The sequence below is a fragment of the Haliotis asinina genome, chromosome 13, assembly GCF_037392515.1.
Source record: "Haliotis asinina isolate JCU_RB_2024 chromosome 13, JCU_Hal_asi_v2, whole genome shotgun sequence".
In the NCBI taxonomy this organism is placed as follows: Eukaryota; Metazoa; Mollusca; class Gastropoda; order Lepetellida; family Haliotidae; genus Haliotis; species Haliotis asinina.
In genome coordinates this window covers 30,905,806-30,917,991 of record NC_090292.1, presented here as the reverse complement: position 1 = coordinate 30,917,991, position 12,186 = coordinate 30,905,806, and the positions used below count along the sequence as shown (strand labels likewise).

Below are 12,186 nucleotides of genomic sequence, written 5' to 3'. Positions count from 1 at the left end.
AAATACTTGTGTTTCTAGATCTGTGAGTACCTTGCTCAGTGAGATCACAAGAATGCATACCTCTGAGACCGGCATTTCTTCGGGGGTTTCTCCCACGTTAAAACAGACACCCCGTAACGTAACTGGAACAATGTTCTACACTCCGTAAACCCACAACCTCAGTTACATATTGGAATTTCATTGACAAAAGTATCGCGTTTGTATGGGGAAGAGTAGGGCAGTGTCAAATAATGTGACATGGTGAAATTTAGGTAAATGATACAAATGAATGGTTCTTGCTTTCAAATAGTACTAGTCGTAATCAGTTTGTGGGATTGGAGGGAGAAGGGTGGGATTCGGGAACAGCAATATGAAGTTAGAAACGGATTGGGGATTGGGGATTGGGGATTGGGGATTCGAATCCCGAATCTGAACATTTTCGAATCCCCAATTCCGAATCCCGAATCCGTTTCTAACTTCATGTTCCCTTCGGGAACGCCATATATACTGGTGTTATTGCATCCACGTGCTCCATGGAGTAGTGGGAGGGTCTTTGAGAGTATGGTCCTTTTGTGCAGGAGGTCTTGCATCCACGTGCTGCTCCGGGAGTAGTGGGAGGGTCCTAGAGTGTATGGTCCTCTTGTGCAGGAGGTGTTGCATGCACATGCTCGGGGAGTAGTGGGAGGGAGTAGTGGGAGGGAGTAGTGGGAGGGTCTTTGAGAGTATTGTGCAGGAGGTGTTGCATCCACATGCTCGGGGAGTAGTGGGAGGGAGTAGTGGGAGGGGCAGTGAAGGAGTTCCAAGGTCAAATCACTGCGTCACGTCTTGACTCTGCGACACGAAACACCGCCATGCTGAAATAATGCATGCTGGAGATTACCAATCTTCTGTTGCCAGGCGTCCAAATGACGGTCCCCGTAAAAGCAGACCTCGAGTTAACACTGCAGCTTAAGATCGGCATATCCGGGTATTACCGTTGCATGATCGCACTGCGACTGGTGAGAGAACAGCAGTCAGGATGCTTGGACTTCAGAGGATATCCGATCAAACTGTACAGGTTGAAAGAGATTGGTCTAAGAGCCGGGAAACCCGACGTCGAGGTCGTGCTACGTCGTCACCATCGCGCTCAGCATCGTCGTTACCTAAAAGTATCCACTTGGTTGTATAGACATTACCTACAGGGGTGTGAAATTTCATGCACTAAATTCTATTTGTGGACGAGGTATACATGTTTGAAAATACAACATTTTCGCAACAGATATATCATCTATGCGTTTCTTTTTTTTGATAGCATATATTTAGAGAGCTAGCGTTGGTTTAGGGTCGCCAGTACCCGGATAATACATCTTCTCACTTTATCACATTCTTGGCAAACACTGTCACCTATCAACAAGATCGCCCGGTAAACGAGGTGGTCGGTCTCATAGGGTCAACAGACAAAGGGGATACTAGGAAGTAGAGTATGTAGCAAGTCTACTAAATCGTTTTCACCTCCCATTCCAGAACAGCTTACACAATCAACTTAAAGATTTACGATCGTGCACTGACATCAATTTATGTCACCGAACATCGACCCGAGCACTGAAGCATTCTATGTTTCGTAAATGCAGTGGAAATTCAATCAGAGTCATGACCCTGTCAAGATTCTGTGTCCACAGTGGAGGCCAAGGAAATTCTATGGGACTATTTGATCCAGCTTGTGGAATTCTGTTTACATCCACCAGGAGGAATGTATGGGTTCCAAACGCGCTTTCAGCTTTCCTCACACTTTTAATGAAGCTGCTCTTGAGTAGGCGAGGCTTGCTGTGAAACCCTAGTATTAAAACCCTGGCCGAGGGCTGTATTTTTGCGTAGGAGTGATCGATATTTTCCTCTCCTAATGGTTTTCTTCGTTATTGTGAGTAATGCGTTATTTTGATCATTAAAGATGCGATTATTATAATGTTTAACAGATTAACAATTAGAATGCAGCAGAGGGAGGTCTTGTGGCCCTGGCACAGTCAAGTTGGCCAGGTTCATCACCAGCACTGGGCCATTGTCCCCTCTACACGCAGCCCAGACAGTGAATTGGACTTGGCCCAGGAAACGCCTCCTAGGCGAACCCCCCAAAACGTTCCGGAGAATATGTAGACTCCTAAACACTACAACACTCTGCATTACTCAGAGTGTCAGAAGGACTGTGCTCCTGGTGGAGAACCCGGATGCTTTCCCTATCTACGCCAGGATTTCGTCTTGTCGACTTTATGGTTTGGATGGTGGCACCCGATTGGTTTTGGCGCCATTTTCCATTGATCTATGAATCTCAACGTCTGTGAACTCCAGTACGTGTTGTTTAGTCTTGATGATTGCACATGAATTGTATAAACAAAAACACTGACAGTGTTTTCCTTTCATCTCGAACATTCCTATTCTTGAAACTTAATACTTTGTATCATATTTCAGATGGCTCCTTAAACGTAATGTCTTAATAATGACAAAAAACATTGTGACAGCCTGTTTTTGTTCCAGATCATTTCCGTGTGTTGACATTATGTGATATGGGTTTTTGTGTGTATCTTTGTATGGACATTTTTATACACCTCTTTCTTTTTTTTCTTTACGTTCATTAACAACAGATCACATTTCAAAATTGGACGCCAGATTCTAGCAGACTGCGATTAGCAGCATGCTAAAAGAAAACGATTCCTGCAAATTCATATTTCTGCACGTCTTTTTCCAGTGGGAATTGGAGAGATGAATTTATTCCGGTCACAAACTCTCAGGCATAAATACCTTAAGATGATATGAATTTAATATTGGTAACACTTAAAGACAGTTCTCAGAGCTAGAAGGGTAATTTTCTCGAAATACTTCTGCTCATGGAATTACCCTTGAGTCCAATAAAACCTACTTGTCGATGTTTCAGTAACGCATAGCATCCCGTTGAGAAGCTATTGTTGGACTATGTCATTTGTGTCTACCACTGTTTTATTAGTGGAAAATGTTTAACCTATATTTTCGGCTTGATTTGCAACAGCCGGTTGAGTGGTGGTGTGTTTTCCGCTGGGGTTCTGCAAGTGGCTGTTGTACGACCTCGTCATTTGAAGGAGTTCCTGGTTCAGCCCTGTTGTTGTCGTTGATTATTATCCCCGTCGGGTTATAATGGACTCCGTCCGTGAGTCCGTGCTCATTCGTCTTTTCCGGGTGCAGAGGATAAAAACGTTCAATATTTCTTCACCATATCGCTTAAGCAGGTCTGGTGCTGAACTAGTGCCTTTTGTTAGTTTGGGATTTCTGAATATGTTTTTGGTGTTTACATGGCAACAAGTTTGATTTCGATTGAATTTTGTAGTGGTGCTCCTGTCAACGCATTTCTTCCAATGTGCTATATAGTTGCCGACTTGACTGACACATGCAAGCGCTTCCCAGGTGCGTAGATAGATGCTCGTGTTGTTGATAACTGGATTGTCTGGCCCAGATTCATGCATTTACAGACCACGGACGTATAGCAGTAATATTGCTGAGTGCAACGTAAAACTAAACTAACTCACTCACTGCTATATGCATGCCAAAGCATTTAACATGAACCGTAATAAATAGTGTTTGTATTGATGAAGAGCATTTTGCCATTGTAGGGGATATTGATGACTTTGCCTTCTTGTGTTTATCTGAGATGTCTGCTTAACTACAGACTGTATCAGTCACCAGCTGCAGTGGTGTAAACGATATTGGATCCATGATCCGTGGACCATGTTAAAGTGTTCCAACTTTGGTTATTGGTGACCCATGGTCAGTTTTATTATATGTGGCGTCATGTTATACTCTTCACTCACTTACTCAAAAAGATCTTTAAGTGAGTGAGTTTATTCCAGCTATATGCCGGTGGTCTGTAATAATATGGACTGGACCAGACAATCCAGTGATCAACGGTCATCGATCCCTTGAGTCGCCTTTACGATAAGCATGGGTACCGGTAGATCAATTCTAAGGTGCAGTAAACTTGGACAAGGTAATGTGACTATGTGTCCCAGTCCACCCAGCTGTGATTTGGATACCTCGTTAGGATGAGAGAGCCACAATAAACTCGGTGCGCCTAGTGGCAGCAAGAGTTGTATACTCCCCAGAGTGTTGAGATTGATAATACGGTGTGACGCTGAGACGGACATCAGATGACCGAGGGAAAGCGAATACCAGCGCCTTGAGCAAGCAATAGTTGCAAGGATATGTGCGCTACATAAAGATGAGGTGAGATGAGATGAGATGAGATGAGATGAGATGAGATGAGATGAGATGAGATGAGATGAGATGAGATGAGATGAGATGAGAGAGATGAGATGAGATGAGATGAGATGAGATGAGATGAGATGAGATCTCACGGGTTTCGTAGTTATAGACGATTGTAATACCATTACTCTAACACAGAACTGAGAGTCTTAGAACTAAGGCCACTTTATTCAACTGGTTCCTGTTTGACCAGTTCTTCAACCAGTATCAAAAGTAAAATTATGATATTTTACAATACATAATACGGTAATTATGAGACTGTTTTTAAATGAAAAAATGAAAAACAACGCATAACCTTGTTCGAGTTATATTAATGCTGAATTATTACCGACGGAATTTGAATTATACCAATCTGAGGAAGCAATTCATGTATTCTCCTTATAAACAACTCCTGAATAATTCATCCAAGATAGCTATACCAGTGTAGGGTGATAATAAAAGAGCGATGCGCACGTTATTTGTGTCTTCAAACTGATGCTTTAACGGAAACCGTCGTAATTCAAGACCATGTTTGATGGGTACTAGAAAAGCCTAAAGGGGGTAATTACAATATTTTCTACCAAATGGTGATTTATGCCATCCCGATATTAGAGACTGCCCAAAATAGCAGTGACATTTTGGCTGTGATTAGTGGAACACGACGCTGAGGTCTTTATATTCGGCAGCCAAACGCATTTGTTTATTGAGCGGCTCTATCATATCCATCCATAATACTTGATCTTGTAACTTGGGTCAGGTAACGTTGTGGCACCATCGAGTACCAGATGGTGAAATGTCTGCCCAAGAGTCTGTGTTGTATAATGATAAACCACACCGTCTGTATCTTCTATACTCCCGTTGACTCCAATTACATCAGTCAGTAACACGTCTTACGTCATGCATTGTTTGTAGGCGTCCATGTAGAAAATCCGGATGCACACGTGGTCAAGACATTTATGCATTATTCAAGACCATTCCCTAATCGAATATTTAATAATATAATCTGCCTGCTAGGATTTTTTTCGAAAAAAAGTGAATTCATATGGGATGAGGGATTTGTTTTTTGCGTCTTGAACCGTGTATTTCAGTGAATGAACTGAACTGATTATTTGAACCCACTAATACTACTGTCACCGTTACATATGATATTCTTGAGAAACTGAACTGACACATCCTGACAGAGAATTAAAAGAATGTCAGAACCTCAGAACTGCTCAGACCCGAGGGAACAAAGCAACGTATATGATATATATTTATAGTTGAATCCATTTATATGATAGTCTTCTTGATGAATCAAGCCATCATTTCATCATGTGATAGCAGTCTGACAACTGGAATCGACTTCCGCCAAAACGTCCTCGTGGTATTGCTCTTGTTGATGTATTTTAATTTGTTTACAAAATTATTTTATGAAAGAGTCCTAAGGTCGTATGGAGATAAAACGTGCTGCTTGTCATGGATTCAACTATTCTTATTTTGGGAACTGTGTCTCCGGGTTCGGTGCTGTCCCCAGAGAAGTTATGTCGGATACTTCCGATCTAGGTTTAGAAGCCAGGGCCTAGATTTTCGAAGCTCTCTTAGTGCTAAAATGGTCGTAAGTGCCATACATTAACATTAACTTATGACTATCTTAGCGCTAAGAGAGCTTTGAAAATCTAGACCCAGAACAGTAGGCTGGTCGCTTTCAGGTTTGGTGCGGTGCCTGTGGTTCCCAGAACACGAAGCTGACTGTTGTTTGGTCCCCAACAGACTATGTTGGTCATTTTCCTGGTTTAGTGTGGTTCTCGGGAAACTAGGCTGCCATTTCGGGTTAGATGTTGTTCAAAAACACCAGCCCGTCGCTTCTTGGATAGGTGTGGTCCCAGCAAAACACCGCCGATCATTTCCAGGTTATGATTGTCGCCCAGCAGACTATATTGGTCGTTTTCGGGGTAGATCGGGTAGCCAAAGCTCAAAACTGGTCGTTTCTGGGTTAGATGTCGTCCCCATATGATCCATTGACTCTAGTGGTCACACTTAGTGTGATTGTGGGTATTCTGGTGTCATAGGACAAGGTCCACATGTTGACCAACAAAATGTTCATGAGACTGAAACTTTTCACAGGAACAAATAATTTCAAAATGAGTCCGTGTCAGATGGGTGGTTCTAGACCACATCTATTTGGGCTTTGGCTGTGTAGACAGGGGTAGGAAGAAGGGAAAATAGCATTATTCGGGACTGTGATACAGACCTGATGTTTTGCTGTATTATTTACAGGCCGGCGGCATATAGTTAAAGCGTCGCTGACAGTCGCCTTCAGCAAGAAGCAAACAGGACTGCCAGCTTTAAAAGCTCATAAGCATTGTCCTCCAGTGCTATAACCCAATCTGCCTAGACTAAAACAGAACGCTCTTCAATTAAACTACATACTTAACAGTAACAACACCAGCACTAAAGTATAATTTCTGTCGTAACACTCTTAACAATTTGCAACACAATTACTGCAGAGGAACACGATACGTGACTCGTGCTTTCACAGGTTTCTGTAATTGAAATTTGCAACGGTTGGCGATAGACCAATGGGTACCACTCAGTCCAACGCTCGCGGTAATTGCTCTAAATTTGATTCCAGCTAAAAATAACCGCTCAATCGCCTTGTTATGCTGCGATAACAGTTCCCCTACGAACGATAACGAATTTTTCAACCGGCATCAACTTTACAATGGTGACTGTCAGTAAACATTACCGCTTGATGGAGCATTCCAGTGTGCGAGTTAACAAGGAAAAAATGACGTCAGGTTTCGTTTATTGCTGGAGATACGGCTGCTTGTGAATGAACGCTTCATGAACGTCGTTGAAGAAATGAACTTACATCTTTATTCATGACTCGTGCTCGTGTTTGTGTGCGTGCAGTGGCCGACCAGAGAACCTTTTTAATGCAAGTTGGAAATTCAACACTTGATGGACGTTTGATCCAATGTTTGTAATGTTTGTGCGTTCTTGCCAATGTTATGAATGTACAGGGGAAGCTGTGAAAACCGGCCTCTGTCTAATCCAGTAAGTTGTCAACACCGGCATACAATCCAAGTCCTTTGTAGCTTGTACATTTATCATCAGCTCTGCAATCCGGCATATTGTCTAAAGCGGATCATTTCCTCAGTCACAGGGAGTGTCGGATTAAACAGCTTCCACTGTATTTTAGTTAAGACAGTTTTGTAGACGTCTTAAACGTTTATTACGCCTGATTATACATGGATAGGTCAGTGGTTGTTCAAGAAGTGTCATTTCATCTTAAGAAATATTGCTTTGCTTTGTCAGTTTTTCTTTTTCCAAATTGATGTGTATTTTCTGAACGCGTCTATCTATGATATCGTGGGCAATCAGTGTCCTGTGTTTGGGGTTTTGGTAGGGTTCGTCTTGACGTATTCGGTGATGGCTCACAGGAATGAGAACCGTGAGTGTTTGTTGGTTGAAACAGAATGTGGCGATTTATTAGTAAGGGGAAAATACTCGAAGCAACGGTTAATTACTCGAAATTTCAAGTTTTTGAAATCAGATTGACGCAAGGAGAAAATACTCGAAGCCACAAGAAATTAAGCGAAGCAACGAAAAGAAAAAAATAGTTAAAATAACGAGAAAATATTCGTAGGAACGAGTTAATACTCGAAATTTCAAGTTTTGAAAGCACTCGCAGGATGTGAGAAAATATTCGAAGCAAAGAGATGTTATAGAAGCATATTTCAAATCTTGTTATAACTTCAATTTTCACTCATAATAAAGAGCGGGTAAAGCTGTCTGTGAGAAATATTGGCGCAATGGAATGGTATATCGTGTGTCGAGGACGTAAATGAGATTTCTAAACCCAGCATTTTGCACAACACAAAACGGTCTTAGATCCTCGATAATGAAGTTCAATATTGCGCTATAAATGTCTCCTACTCTCTGAGAATTTCGAAGCGACTTTAACAGTTTTAGAACAAGTTTCTTCGCGCTTCATCTGTTCTCTTTTCATATCACCAACGACACTGTCAGATTTCGTCTCGGAACGGGCCTCGGAACCATGTCTGTGCTTCGCGGGTCTTACAAATTTGTAGTGTTCCCTGAGTATTTAATCACCATTAGGCACCATACGCACCTCATATTTTTATCACGAACTCCGTCTTGCTTGACGAAACCAAAGTCTTTCCACACGGCTGATTTTACCGCATTGTTGTCAACTATTTCAAAATCTGACACGAGCTTGAAACTCGCCATTTTAAAAGTGGTCGCTATTAGCAACAAGAAAGGTAACTCTTGATTTTACCATCGAAACTATCGATAGTTGGCCTTACTATCGATGCGAACGATTGTTTTCGATGAAGTACTATCGTCACAACAACTATCGCAGTTAATCGATAGGTCGATCAGTCGTTACAATCCTACATTGTTGCACTTTTGAGTCCCATCCGTGATTTGAACCTACGCCCTCAAAGTCAGACACCTAATCGTCAGCACACAAAATCATTCGCCCAACCCGCTCAGCCACCGCGACTTCCACAAGAATGGAAGTCGGAGAACTGGACTACGGACGATCTGTACAGTGTAAATTGGCACGACTCCTACAGATTCTAGTACTCAGATGTAGCACATGTAATATTTGGGATTACACTTCCTCTGGAACTACCTAGTACAGATTCTAGTACTCAGATGTAGCACGTGTAATATTTGGGATTACACTTTCTCTGGTACTACCTAGTACAGATTCTAGTACTCAGATGTAGCACATGTAATATTTGGGATTACACTCTCTCTGGTACTACCTAGTACAGATTCTAGTACTCAGATGTAGCACGTGTAATATTTGGGATTACACTTCCTCTGGTACTACCTAGTACAGATTCTAGTACTCAGATGTAGCACATGGAATATTTGGGATTACACTTCCTCTGGTACTACCTAGTACAGATTCTAGTACTCAGATGTAGCACATGTAATATTTGGGATTACACTTTCTCTGGTACTACCTAGTACAGATTCTAGTACTCAGATGTAGCACATGTAATATTTGGGATTACACTTCCTCTGGTACTACCTGGTACAGATTCTAGTACTCAGATGTAGCACATGTAATATTTGGGATTACACATCCTCTGGTACTACCTAGTACAGATTCTAGTACTCAGATGTAGCACATGTAATATTTGGGATTACACTTCCTCTGGTACTACCTGGTACAGATTCTAGTACTCAGATGTAGCACGTGTAATATTTGGGATTACACATCCTCTGGTACTACCTAGTACAGATTCTAGTACTCAGATGTAGCACATGTAATATTTGGGATTACACTTCCTCTGGTACTACCTAGTACAGATTCTAGTACTCAGATGTAGCACATGTAATATTTGGGATTACACTTTCTCTGGTACTACCTAGTACAGATTCTAGTACTCAGATGTAGCACATGTAATATTTGGGATTACACTTCCTCTGGTACTACCTGGTACAGATTCTAGTACTCAGATGTAGCACATGTAATATTTGGGATTACCCTTCCTCTGGTACTACCTAGTACAGATTCTAGTACTCAGATGTAGCACATGTAATATTTGGGATTACACATTCTCTGGTACTACCTAGTACATATTCTAGTTCTCAGATGTAGCACATGTAATATTTGGGATTACACATTCTCTGGTACTACCTAGTACAGATTCTAGTACTCAGATGTAGCACATGTAATATTTGGGATTACACATTCTCTGGTACTACCTAGTACAGATTCTAGTACTCAGATGTAGCACGTGTAATATTTGGGATGACACATTCTCTGGTACTGCCTAGTACAGATTCTAGTACTCAGATGTAGCACATGTAATATTTGGGATTACACTTCCTCTGGTACTACCTAGTACAGATTCTAGTACTCAGATGTAGCACATGTAATATTTGGGATTACCCTTCCTCTGGTACTACCTAGTACAGATTCTAGTACTCAGATGTAGCACATGTAATATTTGGGATTACACATTCTCTGGTACTCCCTAGTACAGATTCTAGTACTCAGATGTAGCACATGTAATATTTGGGATTACACTTCCTCTGGTACTACCTAGTACAGATTCTAGTACTCAGATGTAGCACATGTAATATTTGGGATTACCCTTCCTCTGGTACTACCTAGTACAGATTCTAGTACTCAGATGTAGCACATGTAATATTTGGGATTACACATTCTCTGGTACTCCCTAGTACAGATTCTAGTACTCAGATGTAGCACATGTAATATTTGGGATTACGCTTTCTCTGGTACTACCTGGTGCAGATTCTAGTACTCAGATGTAGCACATGTAATATTTGGGATTACACATCCTCTGGTACTACCTAGTACAGATTCTAGTACTCAGATGTAGCACATGTAATATTTGGGATTACACATCCTCTGGTACTACCTAGTACAGATTTAGTACTCAGATGTAGCACATGTAATATTTGAGATTACACTTCCTCTGGTACTACCTAGTACAGATTCTAGTACTCAGATGTAGGAGATGTAATATTTGGGATTACACTTTCATTGGTACTACCTGGTGCAGATTCTAGTACTCAGATGTAGCACATGTAATATTTGGGATTACACTTCCTCTGGTACTACCTGGTGCAGATTCTAGTACTCAGATGTAGCACATGTAATATTTGGGATTACACTTCCTCTGGTACTACCTAGTACAGATTCTAGTACTCAGATGTAGCACATGTAATATTTGGGATTACACTTCCTCTGGTACTACCTAGTACAGATTCTAGTACTCAGATGTAGCACATGTAATATTTGGGATTACACTTCCTCTGGTACTACCTAGTACGGATTCTAGTACTCAGATGTAGCACATGTAATATTTGGGATTACCCTTCCTCTGGTACTACCTAGTACAGATTCTAGTACTCAGATGTAGCACATGTAATATTTGGGATTACACTTCCTCTGGTACTACCTAGTACAGATTCTAGTACTCAGATGTAGCACGTGTAATATTTGGGATTACACTTCCTCTGGTACTACCTAGTACAGATTCTAGTACTCAGATGTAGCACGTGTAATATTTGGGATTACACTTTCTCTGGTACTACCTAGTACAGATTCTAGTACTCAGATGTAGCACATGTAATATTTGGGATTCTACCATGACTTCTGTAAATACTGGATTGTCATTGGTTTATCAAAGTCATCCAGAGGTATATACTCACGTTATATACCTCTGATTTTCTAACATGTTAAATATTTGTTTAATATCTGTAGAATCCCAAATATTACACGTGCTACATCTGAGTACTAGAATCTGTACTAGGTAGTACCAGAGGAAGTGTAATCCCAAATATTACATTTGCTGCTCAAACATTTGGCCACTTTCGAAATGACACTGAGTGTATGAAACAATGCTGTCTAGGAAAGTATGGCACAGAGATACTGATATCAGTTGTTAATGTCACCATTTAAGTGTTTTCGTCCACAGCAAACATTGATACCGGCTGTGAAATCCATTCACAAACATTTACAAACAAAGCTTGTTAAAGATCTTCGTGTCTAAACATGGTTTACCTTTGGCTATGAAGGTTCGGGTTGATCTCATATGCTATGCACCTTAATTAGGAACATGAGAAACATTATTTAGTCAATTAAATTGTAGTATTACATTTATGTGTAATAAGATACTGTTAATTGTCGAACAATAATAGTGAGTGAGTGAGTGAACGCCGTTCTTAGCAATATTCAAGCAATATCACTGTGTGGGACAGCAGAACGAACAATATATAATACCAGATCGGTTTTGTGTAACATTATATGTATCTGCAATTCTTTTGACCTAACCAGGGGAATTAGAGTGAGTGAGTGAGTACGGCTTTATGTCGCTTTTAGCAATGTTCCAACAACACCCAGACACCAGAAATAGGCTTCTTCACACATTGTACCCACTTGGGGAATCGAACCCAGGTCTTGTTGTGATG

The 12,186-nt window shown here is 41.0% G+C and overlaps 1 protein-coding gene across 1 annotated transcript in view; it reads left to right on the top strand.

Annotated features, from left to right (window-relative positions):
• LOC137259304 (uncharacterized) overlaps positions 1 to 12,186 on the top strand; it is a 67,995-nt gene that overhangs the window by 26,141 nt on the left and 29,668 nt on the right. The window lies entirely within an intron of this gene.